The sequence below is a fragment of the Triturus cristatus genome, chromosome 5_2, assembly GCF_964204655.1.
Source record: "Triturus cristatus chromosome 5_2, aTriCri1.1, whole genome shotgun sequence".
NCBI classification, from domain to species: domain Eukaryota; kingdom Metazoa; phylum Chordata; class Amphibia; order Caudata; family Salamandridae; genus Triturus; species Triturus cristatus.
This window is the reverse complement of record NC_140588.1, coordinates 1,018,340,815-1,018,360,526: the sequence shown is the minus strand read 5'-3', so window position 1 is coordinate 1,018,360,526 and position 19,712 is coordinate 1,018,340,815.

Genomic DNA, 19,712 nt, shown 5'->3' with positions numbered 1-19,712 from the left:
CTGCCCTATGAGCCATTAGGGCGTTCTTTAGGGGTGGCTTCTAGGTGTCAAAATAAAAAAAGGTTAATTTTTCCTGTTCAGATTGGCAATTTAAAACTGCCCTACAGCCTGCAATGGCCGGCCTGAGACATGCTTAACAGTGCTACTTTAGTTGGTGGCACAATTAGTGTTATTAGGCCCACTAGAAACATTCAATTTACAGGCCCTGGGCTGGGTGGATAAGTAAATCAAATGTGCCAATTAGGTTTATACCAATCTGACCCTGGTTAGGAGGGAGAGCACAAGCCCTTTACCACTGGTTAGCAGGGGTAACAGCTGCGGCTCGTGCAGGTAAGAGCGGTGGAGCCGGCTGGGGTGGGGGGATTTTGACGGACTATGACGAGGAAAAATATATTATTTATTTAATTTTCCCTCATCATCGTCTGTCGAAATCCCCCCACAGCTGGCCCCACTACTCTTACCTGCACGGGCCATGGCGCAGGGGTAAAGTGTGTAGCCTCCTAATGAAAACAAAAACAGGTTCAGCAAAAGTAGGATAATAAAGGCAAAAACATCTGGGAGAATATCATGCAAACGATTGTCATTTCCAATAACATTGTTGTGAATTGAATACGTTGAGCTGCCTGATAGAGTTTAAGCCAGAGAAGACAGTCTTACTCCTTACTAACATGGGCCTTTTTAGCTTGATGAAGCCATACACAATTATATGCACTCAATTGTCTCATATTGTTTTTTGTTGCTCATATTACCAGACCAGAGAAGGGATTGTTCCACTTTATGTAGAATTTAGCATTTCACTGTAACTGGGGATGCATTAGTGGCCACCATATGCAAGATTACCAGCAGTGATCACCTCAGTTCATCAAGCTTGGTTGCCAGGAGAGATGTAAAAAAATCTTCATCAATATACAATAGATCTACAAGGATAATATAAAACAGCCATAGTTGCAGTGCCTAAGGTCATAATATTCATAATAAAACTCCCCAACACAATGATTTATCAATGAGATATCAGCTTTGAATATATTTAAATTGAAATTCAACCATTTTTCTCCAAACATCATTTTTTTTTTTTTTTAATGGGGAAAATTAATATTTATTATTTTACCCAAATAATATATTACATTATTTTGTTATAAAATTGTAAATGTATTTAAAATATTTATCAATAACCTAGAACTAATAACATGACATTTCAAGGCACAATAACTTATTAAAGTATTTATCTGTTACAAATGTAAATAATTAAAATATATTCATATATTTCTTAGAATATATATATTTTTTTTCAAACATCATTTTTTGAGTTCTCAGAATGCATGCATTTTCATCTCAACTATATGCTTTTCAATTTTGGTATATAGATTTTTCAATTAAACCAAACAAAAGCTTTTTAATCTGTAGGATGGACTGGACACAGGAGAGCTACTTACAGGTAGCTGGAGAGCTACCCATAACTCACTCGTTGGAGAAGCCTGCTATAGAGATTCCAACTTCTGGGATAATGGCATGAAGGTATCCAGGAGGATTTGCATGCATGGGCATAAAATATCCTGAAATAACTCCCATGTAAACCAGCTAATCATAACATAGGTAAGGTTTAGACTATTTTGTTAGTGATGTGTGAAAATACATGGCTGGAGTGTGTCTAGAGTTCAACTTTTTATCTAGTTTATGCTGAGTCATTATGGTGGTAATTCTTACATTTGTAGAAGAATAGCACATAAATTAGTTTATTTTGTACTGATTTCGGGGTTCATGGCGAGGCTCTGTATAATCGCCTGCAAGTGGGAGATTTTCTGACAGATTTGCCTGACTCCTAACACCCTTAGCACATGAGCATTGCCTACTTAGAGGGGTGTTGGGCACCTGCTAATGCTCCTTTGCTCTGTAAATGTCTCCATTTCCTTTTGGGGCTGGGAAAATATCAGGAGCTACAACATCAGAGCCTCCCTATACAGCTGAAACCTATTACTAATCCTACTCTCAAGAAGGATAAGTAAAGTATGTCTGCAGTCTTCTCTGATCATTAGCTGTTGTAATTTGAAACACTTTCTTGACCCTGTTCCAGGATTCCGGGGTTATCATATATGTACCCCCATCCCCTCCCCCAAAAGAGATAGGTGACTGCCAGGTAGTCTTATAGGCTTTTTTTTTTTACCGCAGAACAACAAGCAGCTTTCACTTCCGTGGTGGACAAAATGGAAGTGGTCACAGCCCTTTTGTTTTCTAATGTGTAGACCAATGATCATCAAAGTGCGGCCCACCTGACCATGCGTGGCCCCCTAGTCAATCACCACCCCCTTTTGTACCGCTTTGTTCGCCATAAATTGGCAGGGTATGCTCAGACGTGAGTCCCTTGCTCACTTTGCCACTGGATTCAAGCAAGCCTGGCTGAAGACGGCTGAAATGCCAGAAACCGGTCCTAGGAAGCTTGTTTCCGGTCCAGGGAAGGCATGGCTTGGCAGTTCGGGCTGGACTGTTCCCATGAGGTACAGGGTCAGACTGATTTGCATATGGCCATGTCTGAACTGGGGTGGCAGAGTGGGCTAAAGAACGGTGATGGATCCAACCCAGATCTGTTGACTGGGTGTGAGTGTTTGATTGGTTCTGATGCTCCGCCCATCACCACCCCCTTTTGTACCGCTTTGTTCGCCATAAGTTGGCAGGGTATGCTCAGACGTGAGTCCCTTGCTCACTTTGCCACTGGATTCAAGCAAGCCTGGCTGAAGACGGCTGAAATGCCAGAAACCGGTCCTAGGAAGCTTGTTTCCGGTCCAGGGAAGGCATGGCTTGGCAGTTCGGGCTGGACTGTTCCCATGAGGCACAGGGTCAGACTGATTTGCATATGGCCATGTCTGAATTGGGGTGGTAGAGTGGGCTAAAGAACGGTGATGGATCCAACCCAGATCTGTTGACTGGGTGTGAGTGTTTGATTGGTTCTGATGCTCCGTCCATCACCACCCCCTTTTGTACCCCTAGTGAACAGCAGCCCTGGGCTGCTGTTTGCATGACAGACAATTCACAGTCACAAAAATGTTAAGCACACTGCAAGCGATTATTTACAGGCTAATTAAAGTAAATGAAAAGCAGCGAAGAAAGTGGCCTGCACCACCTAACTTTAGGAACATCTTCATTTTTTAAAGATATCTTGCATCAAACATTTAAAAATATGATAAAGTCACTACAAAGTTTTTAAAAGTCTATTTCGCTAACATGCATAAGCTTTTCACATTAATACATCCGATTATATGAGTGCTTTGAGAAGTATTTTTTCAAAGTGATAGTTTTAAAAAATGAATGTAGTATTGTTCACGCCTCCTTCCACCCTGACGACAATGCCAATAGTGAAGGGGCAAATCATTTGTCATGTGGACCCCTCTGGATGCCTTGGGTTGTCATTATATATGGCCAACAAAGTTTATTAAATCAAACACAAGAGAAGGTTTGGTACAGCACACATCTTTAACTCGTGTATTTCAAGGTGCTCTTGTATCTGATAATAAAGTAGAAAGAAAGCAAAATGAAATAAAACAATTGCCTAGGATCAGATAGTTTGGTCAAGTGGGGACTGATCCCAGGATTTCTGGTTCCACATTGGGCAATTCTATTTCATTCCAATTCGATAATCAAGTTACTTCATTTGTACGCTTGGGGGTATATTCACAAGAACGTGTGATAACAACCGCAAGAGTAGCTTAACCCAACTCTCAACATCGCAGCCTATCGTGGGAAAATTACGCCGTGCCAACCAAATATTCACAACGCGGCGGTAGCATGCAATAGTCACCAGATAACGCGTCAAATGGCAGCGCAAAATTAAATGCCACGCCACAAAAATGCGTAACGTGAACGCAAAAAATCATGCGATGAGGCCAATCGCGGTACAAAAACTAGCAAAAACCAGCCACAAGCCTGCAAATCTCACGCGTCTGGTGGGAAAATGCACCATAAAAACCACAGAAACAACACATCAGAAACAATCCAAAGCATGTAGCAACATGGATGCACCCTGACCCAGCGCAGGGGGCAACGCGAACCCCACAACCCCCACAGACCACCAGCAAGGAACAACGGGGACGGCCAAGGAGAAGAGGGAGAAGAAGACGGGGTGCAGTCCGCAGCAAAATCAGATCAGCGTCACGGAGGTGAGAGAACACTACCATCAACTGAGCCACAAGTAGACCACCGGGAATGCAGTCAGAGTGCTGAGGAGGCCAAGAGGCGCTGGCATGATGTGACAACCTAAACCAGGCACAAACCCGCTGCCAACAGGAAGGCTGCAACGGCGACAGGAGGTGGCAGTCCTGTGCCACAGGAGGATCTGGAGGAAACCGAGGCCACAGTCATCAGTGTGGAGACAGTGCAAGGAGTAGGGAGTACGGACACAGCTCGAGAGGACTTGACACAACATCAACAGGGTGAGTAACGACCAGGGGACTGGGGGGACGGGGGGAGATGGTCACAATCGCACACATACACAACGAGGTGTAGCACACTGCACACCCACAATTACCCTGGATCATGTCCCTCATCCCCTTGGCACACTGCAGCACACACACATAGCAAGAACAGCACACCCACATTGACGACAACGTGATACAATGCGCAAAGCCGACACTGCAGAACAGAGGACACAACTGACTCCGCACATGCACAGAAACATGCCTACTACATCTGACAGAGAAGGAAACTGTGAAATGGAAATGTACGCGTACGACCTCACATCCGTCATGTAGTCCAAATGTACACTGTCCCGCAGCAGTATTCAGCACCTCCCAAACAGTCACAATGTACATTGTCATACAGTCTGCATGTAACCCAGAACAATGCGCCAACATACATGTAAACACAATGTCAACATGCATCTCCCCTTCACATTGCAGAGGGGCACACAACACCTCCAGCAGAGCACAGAGGACAACACATCTGTGATGCCGGAGAGGACCACCACACCTTCGACACCGACGCCCTACAACAGCCGATGGACATCCCACGCAAACCACCACCAAGACCCGGGCAGCCAAGCTACTTAGAGGAGAACACAGAGCCTGCAACAGACCACACAGCAGGAAGCACCCGCAAGCACAGCTGGCTCACGACACTTCACCCACCCACACATGGCACCCCAATGCCATGTGTCAGCACGCCAAAAGGAGGTGGCCGAACAGGTGTGGGTGGAGACCGAACCCATGGAAGGTGAACTAGATCACATACGTTGGTGTCTATTACCCTTCAGGGACCACCTACACCCACAAAGGAGACCCACACTGCCATAGAGACACATGCAGATGCACATTCCCAGTACACAACCACGCCCAGGGGCCCGCACATATCAGTCACACACCCACGTTGGCCCTGCGTACTACGGCCCAGGCCACTCCCCTTATGAATTGAGTGGGTGACGACAAAGCTACATGTCCAAGCTCAAACCCGATGCCTGTGGTGACATGCCTACATCCGCTGTACACAGCACAATGTAATGTCGTAGGGCCTTGGGCCCTCGTGCATACAAGAAGACCACAGGGACACACGCAGATATCATGTTGAACTGACTACGGGCATGTGCGCCCAGCCTCTTTATTGGCAGGGCCACTTGTACAGTGACGCCTGTGCTGGATGTGTGTAGGGTGGGTGCAAGCCAGCCCTCAGGGAGTCGTTGGTGCTGGCAACAAATACAACAGTTAACACAATGAATACGTAAACAGACAACACCAGCATCACAGGGACAACTGCGGAGCATCATGGAGGTAGCAGTGCACTCAGGTTGGGGCACTACAGCTGAGTGCCCCCATGTGAAGAAAAAGTCTCAGATTGTGTCCCTTCGAGATATTCCTGATGCAGATGCAGTGGGGTGTGTTACACCTGCATCATCTACCTCATCAATGTTCCAGGTCTCCCACACTGCTTGAGGTGACCTTGCTGCGCAACCGCTCCACAACACAAAACTCAATCAGTAACGGACAATGGCTTGCGAAGCACTGAGTCAGTTGCACCTGGAGTGCCGAGCAGGGTATCAGTCTGATGATGGCATCCACGACAAGTGTGAGCAACTCCGTAAGTCTGTCATTACCACCGTTTCGACTCTGGCAGATGGTGGTTGAAGGTGGTCCTGGCGGTGGTGGCGTGTGCCTCCTGCGGTGATGCAACATCCGGGCCGGTCAGGACTCGATTTGTTGTGTGAGCCCTGGTGGACCGCAGTTGAGGCCGGAGGCAGCAGACCGCGCCGGCCCACAGACACATGGTGTTGATGACCCTAAGGCCATCGCCTCAGAGGCCATCCAATATCTCAGAAGAAGGGGTCCCGGACATGACCAGCACAGAGTTAGTGGCCCCGTATGCACTGCGGCCGGCACAGGCTCCCAGCCACGGGACGGTGACTTGCAGTGCAGTCAGATGGGCTATGCGACCTGAGCGGTTCCTCATCAATGTCCGAGGTGTATGTTGCAGAGGGTTGCGGGGGACAGTGGAAGGTGTCCTCCAGGGCATGATGCGTAAGGTTTGATGTTATCTAGAAGCAGGAAATGGTGGAGTGGAAAGCGACAGCCTCGTTTTCCCCACCAATTCGGTATCAGCTACATGAGGATGAAAACTAGCCCCTAGTCCATAGACTCAGACGCCACCAATGTACGACCAGAGAGTGTCCATGAATGTCGGGGAACAGACTTAGTGGCACCGGTGCTGAGAGGGGATGCAGTCTGCGATGATGCCGGTACACTGATGTGACCTCCGCCATTGCTAAATCAAAACTCTGTGACATACTGGACCGCAGTGTAGGCCGGAGGCAGCGGTCAGCAGTGGCCCACACCCACCTGTCATTGGCTCGCGATGCACAGAGTTAGTGACACCAGGGCAGTTGTCGGTAGTGTTCGATCACCTCTGTAACGATGATCCTATTCCCTCCGGACTGCAACGCGGCATTCTCTTACGCCTCCCCTTGCGTGCGATGATATGTATTCTGCCTTTGAATAATCGATGTTCAGTTCCAATTCTGTGACCTATTCATGCGCAGCGTAGGCCGAGGGCAGTAGTCCACGTAGGCCCACAGACACGTGTGATTGGAATGCTATGCACAGACTTGGTGGCACCACATCGAAGGGAGTATAGTGACATGAACTCAGCCTTAAATAATGGTCCCTGCCATGGAGTAATCAAGACTCAGTTCCAAATGTGTGACCTACTTGACCGGGGTGTAGGCCGGAGTCGGCAGTAGAGTACGTCAACGAGAAAGGAGTAAAGCGGACCTGTGTCGTGGAGGCCGTGATGGTCTGAGAGGCTGCCAAGGTCGCGGGCCTCAGGCTTGGAGCTTGCGCAGGCACATGGTGGGCCCTCCTTGATACACGCCGGTGTTGGAAGGTGATTAGTGTGGCCTGGCTGCGCAGGGGCAGGCCTGACGTGTTCGGGGTCCAGCGGGCCGGGGTACAGCAGGCACACAGGATCGCAGGCAACTCCGCTCACGAGGACGGCGTTGGCCTCGAGGTGTGATGGGTGTGTTCGGCATACTGCGGTCTGTCCAGCACATCTCTGCCATTCTTGGCATTGTGTACTTTCCCAATCATGGTTCTGCTGCATCCTTCACACGTGCCTGGTTGCCACCTCTCCCACATTCGGCTAGTGTGTGGCTGAGGTACCATGCCGTTGATGGCTCATGTTCACGGTTTGCCCAGGTTACCATTACGAGTTGGTCTGTCTTATCTGGTGGGTTGGCATATTGTTTTGCATGTTGGTTGTTATTTTGTGACGTGTGCATTGCCAGAGCTGTGAGTTGCATGGTTGTGGAGTAGAGGTGAGTGGGGTGTTCATTTGGAACTTGCCAAGGGGCTGTGCATTTCCCTTGGTGCCATCCTGGGTACGCTGGTTGCTGATGGACTGTCGGAGGATGAAGGAATCATGCACACTGGCTGGGTATTTGGAGGTGACATTGGTGGAGGTTCCACGGTGTTCGGATGTTGCCTGCACATTGATTGACATGTGCTTTCTGTTGCGTTGATTGTGTGCTGTGTCACCAGGGGGCACAGGTAGGACACGTGTGCTGTGGATTGGCCCAACACGTGCGTGCATCCAGCTATGGCGTATGGTCCTTGCTTGGTCTCCAGCGGATCCTGTGCTTTGTGTTGGACGTATAGCGACTATGGTACCAGGCTGATAGTGATGTCCAGGACAGGTGTGAGGGACTTGGATGTTGCTGGCTGTTAGACTCCTCTGACTCTGGTGGGTGTTGGTTGGGGGTACCAGGGGCCAACAGGTGCAGCACAGCTAGCAGCTTTGTGTGGGGTGGGATGCTGGTTGTCAGCTGTGTTGGTGCTGTCGGCCTGTTGGGCGATGTTGGTCAGGATGCGTACGAGGGTTGTTCTTTTGAGCCTGTAGTGGGCAATGACATTGTTAGGTGATGGGTCTGTGAGGCTGATGTGTTTCCTGGGGGTCCGCTGTCTTTGTCAGCGCTGCCTCTGTGGTGGTCCGGGGGGGGGGGGGTTCCGGGTGGGTGTTGGGGTCCTGGGGTGGTGGCGGTGGGTGTTGTGGCCCTCTTGGGTGTCCGGCCCTCATGACCAGTGACTCCATGGCATCTGTTGCCCTTCCGATGTGGCTGTGGGCTGGGCTCCCTTTTGTGGTGCAGGCTGTCGTCCGTCTTTGCACCAGGTCTGAGCAGGTGTTATTTTCCTGCTGCTAACGTGCCTTATCGCCTATTTTGTGTTCTTATCGCAGTTCTGGCTGGTCGTTGTGAATGTTGTGGAGTGGTGTTGTTGCGGCTTTTGGCACGGGAACGCCTACTCTTCATCTCATTAGCGATAGTTGCAGGGGTCATCTGTGGCGATGTTTTTTGCGGATGCTATCGCAGGTAAACTGGTGCTGTGGGATATTAACACCAGCTTGTGATTGGGGCGATACGTTTATGGTAGTGGTAGGAAGCAGAGAAGGCTTACCCAAGATGTGGTGGAGAGATAGAGAGTCAGATACACCATAATACAGTATTATCAAATCTACAACTCTCCTAGGGTCTAGGGGCTTAATTTAGAGGGCAGCATGGAATGAAACCCTTAAAATAACTCCCTGACTCTTTGTCTACACTGTTAGACCTGGCACCGTTGGCGTGGGTCTCTAGTCCATTTTTTGCTGTTGCCTCCTATGTTTTTGCTGGTCTAGATGCTTTGGGCACTTTAAAACTGCTGTTAAGTGCCAAAGTGCAAGTGCTGCCTATTGTAAATTGTTGTAATGGATTAGTAACTCCATGATTGGATTATTTGATTTACTTGTCAGACCCTAGTACAGTGCACCATGTGTGCCCAGGGCCTGTAAATCAAATGCTGCTGGTGGGCTTGCAGCACTGGTTGTGCCACCCACAGAAGCAGCTTGTAAAATTTGGCTCAGGCCTGCCATTGAAGAGCCTGTGTGCAGTCTGAGACTGCCATGTCAACTTGGCAAATGCACACACTCGCCAGTCCCTAAACCTTCCCTTTGCTACATGTTAGTCACCCCTAAGGTAGACCCATGTTACACCTGTGGGCAGGGTGCATTTTATGTGAAAGGTAGGGCATGCCCTGATGTGTGTGGCATGTCCTGATAGTAAATTACAGCCAATTTCGTTTTTCACTATTGCAAAGCTACCTGTTCCCATAGGCCAGAATGGGCAGTTATAATCCTTACTGGCCCAGGGAACAAGGTAGAAAAAAGAGTTTAATTTACCTGAACTCAGAATGTTAAAATACACCTTTTAGTGTGGGTGATTTTTACCTTCTGTGTTTGAAAATACCACTTTTAGAAAGTAGGCATTTTCTTGCCTAACCATCCAGTATGCCTCTGCTAGGTTTGTGTATTGCATGTCTGGTTTGTGAGTGACAGGGGGCTGGAGAGGGCTTTGGCTCCAGCAGTCTGATGAGTCAGGGCCGGGCTGAATAGGGCCTGCATTGAATAGAGAGTAGGGGGGAGGAGATTTCCTTTCACTTGCCTGAGCCTACATTGAATAGAGAGTAGGGGAGGAGACTTCCTTTCAGCTACCTGGGCCAGGTCTGCTTTCAACAATGCTGTCTCCACCTCCTGCCAGGAAGCTGCACCAGGGAGGACAGAACTGGTTTTGACTAGGTACAGACACTCTCTGCCTTCAGAGAACAAAGGATTTAGTAGTATAAATATTGGGGCCCAGACCCCAGAACATTAGATCATTTCTACGAATCAAGGCGAAGGAGAGAAACCAAGAAAGCTGAAGGAGGAGACTGCCCCTGTGCTGTTTGCTGTTTAGGGTTGGCCTGAAGTGGTTACTTATTGCCAAGGAAAGGAGAAGAGGAACTTTGTGTGCACTATATCATCTTGAGGAAGATCTCCAAGGGCTTGAAGCTGAGCTTGCCTCCTGTTCTGAAGACTCAGGAGCACAAAGACTTCACCACCAGCTCCCCTGAATTTCCTTGCTGCGAATTCTACCTGCAGAGAGGTGCCTGCTGCGTGTTTTTGAGGACCTCTAGAGACTGTGTGTCACTTGGTACTGGAAGCGCGATGCAACGAGGAAGAAGCATGTCGCCGCTGTATCAGTTGCCATCGCATCGCCGAAGAAGTGTGCCACCGTCTCAGCTGTTTGCCGCTGCACCGCCGAAGAAGCATGTCACCACCGCAGAGGTTGCCGTCGCATCACCGTAGAAGCGTGTCGCAAGGCCTGTCGTGGTTCAACAGCCCACCATGTTCGCCACACGGCCATCGGGCATCCACGCATCACATCCAAGTTGTTGCATAGCATCAAAGACCCCATCTTGTCACATCGCACCAGATCGTCGCATCGCATCAAGGCACCATCTTGTCGCATCGTACCGGGATGCATTAAGAAACCGAGCATCCACTCCCCACGCAGTAAGGAAGAGACGCATCCACTCCCATGCGTAGCAGTAAGGAGCCGACGCATCCACTCCCCTGAGTGTAAGGAACGACTCATCACCTTCCCTGCGACCCTTTTTGTTTGCTTTGCGTAACGTATCTAAGGTACTTTGAGAGTAAAGTGTCGCATTTACCATCTACATTGAACTAAGCTATTTTCTACCATTTTAAAGTCATATTCTTGATATTGTATTGTGGATTTTTGTCGTTTGGTCTTGTGTTAAGTCTAGATAAAGATTACTTATTTTTCTAAACTATTGTGGTGTCCATTTGTAGTGTTTTCACTCTATTACTGTGTGTGTTCACAAATGCTTTACACACTGCCTCTGAGATAAGCCTGTCTGCTCGTGCCAAGCTACCAAGGGGGTGAGCAGGGGTTATTTTAGGAGTGTATCCCCCTTTCCCTGACTAGAAGCAAGGGTCCCTATTTGGACAAAGGTGCAAACCATTGCCAACTAGAGACCCCCAGTTCTAACACACACCATGTACATACTTTACTTCTCCTACAACAATCTTACACCCAGCGCCCACAACAGCTCAGTCCAACCCTGCTGGCATTAGTGTGGCCCGTGGGGACACCACCAACCACACATTTTGTCTCCTTGGAAAATGTTTGCGAGAACAAAGGAACCCTCTTCACCAAAACTATGGGGCTGATACTGGTAACCTGCTAGAAACCTCTCTTAATAGGAAGCTACCATGCCAACCATGGCCTTTGTCACTTGCCACAAAATGTATCTAAATACTACCCTACATAGGGTTTTAGCTTTCTAGAAGACTAATGACGATTTCTACGACAAAAAGAAACCCCTCATTGTGTTCCTTTACTGCAGTGTCTTCTGTAGACAATGTATTCCATGAAGGTGGCATTCAGGTGTGCCACACTTTTGTCATTAATACAGAATGTTTGTACTTTAGTTGCTTATTGTGTTCTACTGTGGCTAAGCCACAGTAGAACACTGAGGAATCAACTGAATGCCTCCTCCTGGTGTTAGAAGTAAGTTTCACTTAGGGTCCCATCCTTTTTTTCTGACTTTGATGAGGAAGATATTTGAGAGCTTACTGACAGTGTGTCCTCGTTTTAGCTTTCTAGAACACTAACATGAATTTCAGTGACAAAATGAATCTCCTCATTTTGTTCATTTCAAATCCTTTGAGATTACCAGCTTCGATTCCATTAAGATGATGTTCTGGTGTGTCACACTTCTGTCATAAATTCAGAATCTGGGCGCTCTAGTTGTTCAGCTGTTCATTAGAGTAATGCAACACTCCCATGGAAAATACTGCTAGCACCTTTCGAGCTGGAGTACATGTACTACTATTTTTAAACCTTTAGAACTAGAGAAACTTTAGATGTGTAGTTTGTGAATGAAAATGGGCTCACTTCTCTTGTGGGTGGGTGTTGGTAGTAGCCTCTTCCTCCCTAAACCTCAACATATTTTTCCTAACCATTTTCTGTAGTTATTATTGCTCATTCTCCAGCCACGCCTCCTTGCCCCACATACTTTGTGCACTCCTTCCGTAAGTTAGTGAATAGTATTTTGTAGTAAGTGAGCAGTAGTTGTACTCACAAACTGCACAACTTCATGAATAGGCCCCCAGTGTGCTCCATTCCAAAATGACCACCCACATAATGACTTATTATTACAGGCCCCTTTCTGCACCGCTATCATGTGCCACACCAACAGTTTGGCTTCATTGAGGGACCCTAATCATGTGACAGTAAACATTCTTTCCAGCTGTGGGTAACTTGTTTGCTGTGCCTTGTGTGCAGTGTCAGAGAGGACAAGCTACAATACTTCAAGGGAATGTTTTCTACTTCAAATAATTTCCTTTCATTTGTTTTTCATGGGTGCATGTTTGGCTTCAGGGGTGCTTTTAGGGTTTTTCAGATTCCAGCCAGAAAGGAAATGAAGGGGTCCCCTCTAATTTGCATGCAATCTGATACCACAGTACATTAAATCACAGTTAGTGTAATCAATTGACTATGAGTCCAATGGCAACATTAATACATCTTTGCAAGAAGAAACTTTTCTTGTCTTGATATCAATAAAACAATAAAAACATAAATAATAACTCTATTAAAATATGTATGTGTACTTTAAAGTTCTATTTTGTTCAAATACATTATATTAGTCATGCTGGGTGGGAAGGCTTGCATAGGTGTCTCCAAAACGTTTATCTTTAATCAAATGCTAACAAATAGTTGGTGCTTTATGTATGTATGTGGTATGTACATAGTGCACACCTAGCCATAGGGCAGTGGGCAGCTGTCTAGGGTCAAAGCCAAAGACTGGAGAGACCATGTGGTAGGAAGGGGGTAGCTGATTTGTGGGCTGTTACTGCGTCATGATATAGTGTTCTTTAAAATGGTGAATATAAGCTGTTTCCTAAATTGGGTCTGGGTCGGGACTGCACCAATAGATAAGGAGATATAATCCCAGATCCTTGGTGCATAGATTTGGAAAGCCTTTTGGCTTGTTTTTTTTGTGGTTTTTTGCACTTCTTTATCTTCTATATGAAAGGTGTCCTGGCTGTGGGTGTGCGGAGAGCCACCAGAAGTGGTGAGCTTGTCATCCAAATAAGCAAAGGGCACTAGCATACCTAGATGTGATTGTTAAAGGGTGCTGAATGGGCCACAGGTAATAAACGTTTTAACGAGAGTGTAAATTAAAAATTACTATGGTCTGTGGAGGGGGCGACGTATTTGGAGTCTCAATCCCTCCCATTTTCCTCTTCACACCACTCATCTGTCTTTTTCTTTTCATATCTTTCTGAAAAACTTAATCTGTATATCTGACATGCCCTCTCTTCCTTGCAGCTTCACCAGCCTCCTCACACCCACAATGCATCCAGTCGCCAGTACATTCTGCATTTTCTTTAATTTTTGCCCTGTGAATATTTTGACAGGTGTGTACCTCCTTCACACTCTTTTGCATATAATCACAATTGGCACATCTGATCATCGCTCTGTATCAACCGTGGCTGGCAGCACTAGATAGTAGTGGGGCAGGCAAATGGGTGGTGGATGGCACACATTAAACAAATAAAAGAAATAATAGGCACATACCCAACAAAAGTCCTCCTTGCTCCGGCTTCTCGGCTCTGGCTCTAGCGCAGGACCCTCAACAACTCCCGTACCAATCCTGGTGCTGCACTCATCAGGGCACAAGTCCTGAAAAAAGAAGAGGGGTGTCTGACCTAGTTTGACAGTATGCAAGTGACATCACAGTGCGCGATATCACGGCGGGGCACATGACATCACGGCGCACGGCATACGGCGCACAACATCACACATGGCATCACAGGAATTGACATCATAGAAAGTGGCAAAACAAGTTACGACTTTACAGGTAGTGGTATCACAAGAAGTGACATCAGATCTAAAGCCCTCACATATATGTTTAGCAGGTCTATCTTGTGTACATTTAAGCGCATTGCGAGGATAACAGCACAGTGAGCTATGCAAGACGATATGTGATTTCTACACCTTGCAATCCCCCAGTGTTATCGAACACATCCTGTACATTCATTTACAAACTTATATAATTTATTGTACATGTTGATGTAAAGCATTCTGAAACCCTGCATTGGAATGAGTAGGGCTATACAAGAAACAATAGTGGTACTTAAATTATTTCAATGCCTCCTCAGGGGAAGTAATCTCTATATATATGCAATTTGCTTTGTGTAAATACAGGGAAAGACCAACACATCTGATATTCTTACAGTGCATGCATATCTCCTAAACAGGGACTGACCAAAGTGAAAAGCTGCCTCTCTTAAGTATGTGTGAAGTGCTAACAAGGTGTGAGCCTTTGTTTCCCCTCTACTTCATTTGCATCAGGTGTGAGGCTCCTGACTGTTCTCCGCCAAGGGCCTGAGGACCCCTCAAATTCTGCCTTTGTTATGGGCCCAGCAGGAGTCTTAAATAAGGAAACCCTATCCAGGCTTGCATATTGTCTCAGATGGAAAGCAGACAACGTGCAGGCGCTGCTGAAAGTGTCCCGGTGTTTGGAAATTGCACCAGGACGAGTTCAGCACATTATTGGGGCCCAAATTCTTTCCAGAGTGGACAGCGTTCACCCTGTGAAAAGAGTGGGTGGACGCCATCCACCCGCGTGTACCCCCGACTCGTGCCCTGGCTCTCATGCTGTTAACCAGCATGAGATCACCACAAGGATTGGAGGGTGCAGCCTTTCTCGGCGCCACCGGGGGCACTGGAGGCCTGGGCTTGGTCTAACCCAGCTGTCTGGGGTTAGTGACGTCAAAGTTCACATATCTGGCAGGCTGTCACAAGACCGTCGGCCAAAGGGCCATGCACACATTGAACTTCCCTGGCAGCCCGCCCTCTTTCATACTGCTGTCACTCAGAGAGCCCTGCCTCGCTCGGTTCAGGATGGGTGGATAAAAATAAAGTGGTAATAAATTAACTTTATTGCCATTTTGTTTAAATACAGATAGTCTCGAAGAAACAGAGCAAGTGCTGCCTAGGCGACACCTAGAAAACCTACAATGTTCTCTATGGAGCTTTGATGAAGGAGCACTGACCATGACACTTCCCCTTCCTGCGCCATTCAATATACCGAGGCATTTCGGGAAGGTTATTTTTCCCTATGCAGCAGTGCCACCCTGTGTCGGTTGTTATGTTAGCAATATACACAGAGACTGGATATCCGATTAAACTGTTTATTCAACACGGAGTTAGGCAAATCTACCCGATTCTCTCGTGCCCGCTCGAGCAGCAGAAGTATGTGTAGAGGCAAGCCCTCTACAATCTAATAGAATCGAAAATACCCTCACTAGAAACTATATGAAATACATTTTCCCCTATAGAAAACAAAAAAACAAATGGAAAACGGAAATAACATTCAAGGAGTAAGAACTAACAGCCATCAATTTAGCACTACCAGCAATAGGAGCTCCTGAAATCTGTTATTCAGACTCCATTCTATCGACCACAACCCGTAGCTCATGGAAGACAGGAAGAGCAAGCGCCTCGATACCCTCTCTTGTGATTAGTGCGCTATACAAATCAATATAACATAACACAGCATGTGGTGACTCTTCAAGAGGAATAACCCCTTTTACCTCGCGCACTTTTACAGAATACACTTCGGAAGCCGAGGGCTCGGAAGCCGAGGGCTCACTTGCATATGCACACTTTGTAACCTTGCGCACATTCCACACTAGACTAGTGCTGCCCAAACTTTTTAGTACCTCGGCCAACTTTTTTTCAGAATGACAAACTTTATTGAACCACCTAGCTTTAAACGACTTGAGGCAGGGACATTTTAATATATCTAAAGCATCCTGTGGCAGTGCACATAGCTAATTCTACATTGAAATGGCCACTAAAATTGTGCAGACTTACGGTTTTAATGCTAAAACTCTTGATAGAGCGTCATGCTGTTCTGAAAATTGTAGGGGTGCATCTTAATTGTTGGTAGACCGCACCCGCATATAATCTCGTGTTGTACTAAAACTGATCATTAGAATGGTAGAAGTAATAATGAAATGTGTGATTATAATGATAGAAAAATTTTTTGTGTCATTTAAATTTGATTGTATATCTCTTGATGTTCATCGCAACTGCTTAATGAATTAGTTGGTGTGTAATGTACTGCATGAGATTTAAACGTGCATCATATTAAAATTTGCGTATGTAGAATTAACTAATTATGCTTTAAAGTGATGAAGTGTAGAATTATTAATGCAACATTTATGAATGCGTTTAATTCTTGTTGTATAGAGGCCTAAATGAATGTTCACATCTTGCTATGAAAGGCCTATTCGTATTTCATATGTTAGCTGAACTATGTAAGCCGAAGTGTACTTTCCTTGGAAAGGCTCTCATTTGGAGGTAGTTAGTTAAACTCATGTGCATGGAAGAATTTGCTGTTCCCAAGTGTTAGAAGGTGTTTCTGACACTATGGGCCGCCCGGATTTTTCGCTTTTTGAGCACCTGATTGTTGAGCTTTTACTGTGGGGGAGCTTCATAAGGTGGTACTCACCCACAGTCAACTCAGGATGAAAGAGACTGTATAGGGATTTTACTGGTGTACCCCTGGCTTTACTAGGCTGCTGCGCAGCAGCTGGAGTATGGGGCACCGGGCTGGTTACATGCAGACACATGTGTACATGCTTGTGCACACGTGTACGGGCTGCGCAGGGGAGATTCCTAGCATGCGCAGTCCAGGAGCAGCTACAAAGTGAATGGTGTGGCAGGACTTATGCAGTATTGGGTGGTGACATGGAATAGGCTTTATACACTGGAAAGAAACATGCCAGGGAAAGTCAGTGTGTCTTACTGTGTTTTTTACTTCATTCCCCTATGGGAATGTGGAGCCTATGGGCTAGACTAACTTCCATTAGGCCTACAGATTCCAGACACGCGCTTAAATCCACTGTAGCGGATGTGAAAATAAGTATTGTACTGCTTTTGGGTCATCCAGAACTGTCATATTTCTCTGAGCCAGCCATGACCAGACCCAGGCTGAGGGCTGACCTCAGCTGGATGGATTGATAACCTTTCTTCCACAAGCGAGGGCCTTCTCTCCATGAAGAGATGAGGGGTGGGGCTACAGGCTCATCCATCACTTGGTGCCAGGCACCTGGTTGCACCAAGGAGGGAAGGAGTGGGGTTTCAGAGGCCATGTGGCCAGAGACCCTGGACGATGTCATTTTGAACAAGCCCAGAGGCTGGACAAGAAGGAGGGAGTAGGGGCAGGGATGTGTCACTGTTTGATAGGACCAGTAGAGACTTCCTGCCAGCCCCCTACTCAACTTTTAAAAAGTGCTTGCACAGGAAGAGAAGCTCTCTCTGGGGTGTGGTCGCCTGCGGCTGAAGGTGCTGGAGCCTGGCGCAATGGGCAGTTGGAAGGAGAGACCTCCTGACTGCCCCCAGGACCCTATCAGCACCAGAAGAAGAGCCCAGGACCGGTGCGCAGAAGCAGTGGCCTCTGCGCAGGGAGAAGAGAGGCCAAGGAGGAGAGCCAGGCGACAGGCTGGCGCAAGGAGCCAGTGAAGACAGCTCTCTGCTGAATCCACCCTCTTGGAGACCCCGAGGGCGAAGGAGAGTGCTCCCAGTGGCTGGGGGATGCCACCAGGATCAAGAAGACGCGGAAATGGGGCAGATCGGACCCACAGGGGCTGAGATGTGGCCCCCGGAAGGTAGGCGACCTTTGACCCCTAAGAAGACCGACGACGAAGCACGTGGGGCTCCGCCGCCGGTCTCAGAGATGCCCCCGGGGTGGGTCAGGTCCCGGGGGCTGCCCCCAAGAAGAAGTAAAGCCGGGGAGCGCCGTCTCGCGCCCCGTGAAGGTGCCTGGTATGGGGGCCAGGAACCCACCCTGGCCCCCACCGAAGATGGAGGCGGGGGGTGCGCCGTCGCGCCCCCACGCGAAGATGTGAGCCGAGGAGCGCCGTCGCGCTCCCCGTGAATGTGCCCCCGCTGAAAAGTGAAGACGGGGAGCGCTGTCGTGCTCCCCGTGAAGGTTTGCAGGGGGGGCCCGGAACCCCATCCCCAGGGACTGAAGCTGGAGGGAGGCGGGGGGAGTGCCGTCGCACTCCCTCGAGGTCCGCCGGCACCAGCGGGAACCTCCGTGTCTGCACGCCGGAGCGGTCAGACCAGAATGAAGATGCCGGCTCCCGCGGCCTGCACCGCCGTGTGCGGCCGCGGGAGCCGGCATCTTCATTCTGGTCTGCCCGTTCCGGCGTGCAGACACGGAGGTTACCGCTGGTGCCGGCGGACCTCGAGGGAGTGCGACGGCACTCCCCCCGCCTCCCTCCAGCTTCGATGCCCGGGGATGGGGTCCCAGGCCCCCCTGCAAACCTTCACGGAGAGCACGACGGCACTCCCCGTCTTCACTTTTCAGCGTGGGCACATTCACGGGGACCGCGACGGAGTAGCCAGGGGTGGGCTCCCCGAGTTGCCATGAATCCCCTGGGGGTCCGGGTGGAACCGGGCCCCCCAACGAGAACAGGAGACGTGGCAAAGCCACAGTTAGATCGCGACACCCTCCGAAGCAGCGGGGGAGCCACTACTATAATATGCGGCAACACCCATAATGCCTTGCAGGCCTGGACCGGCCTGCAAGGCAAAAACAGCTTTTTCTCGGCTCGTGGTGGCCCCAGGAGGACGGGGTCACCACCATGTGAGTGCAAAGGTGCTGGGAGAACTGCTGGAGGAGCGCAGTCTCCCCCAGCAAGAAGAAAAGTCCCACCCTAAGTTTCCTGGGGGATTTGAAAGGAATAGCCCCTCAAGGGCTCAGTATGCATTAAACATCTTCTGGGCTGGAACTTAAGTTCTATTGCTGAAGGTGACTTAAAAAGTGCATCCAGGAGTGAAAGGCTGAGTTGGGGATGTCTTGAGAAGGTCATCCCCTAGAGGTGAAAAGGTAAAGATGCACCAGAAACGCATTTACTAATGGTTATTTATTTTAGAGGAACTGAAGTTCATGTGTTCAACATGAAGTACTGGTGTAAGGTGATGTCATAAACAGAGTGGGGTTATGTGGCCAGACTTTCCTGCTAGGGTGTCTGCCTGTATTCGTATTCCTGTGATTTCATCTGTGATGCCTTTAGGGCTGCAATTGCAATACATTCTAAAGATCCACAATTGTGCTGAGTACTGTCATTCTAAAGTGTGCGTAAGCATGTATTTTTGCTGCTGCGCTTAGGTGAAGACCCCAGACTGCTAGCCCGTAAGATATAGAGGTGCATACTTTATGGTCAGTAGGAGATGCTCAGTCAGGGTCATGTGTCACCAAGGCAGGTGTACCCCTTTTTAATGCTTGTTGAGGTAGTGGGGTGGGTCGCCACTGGGAAGGTGCCAGTGCGCAGGGCCCTCGTTC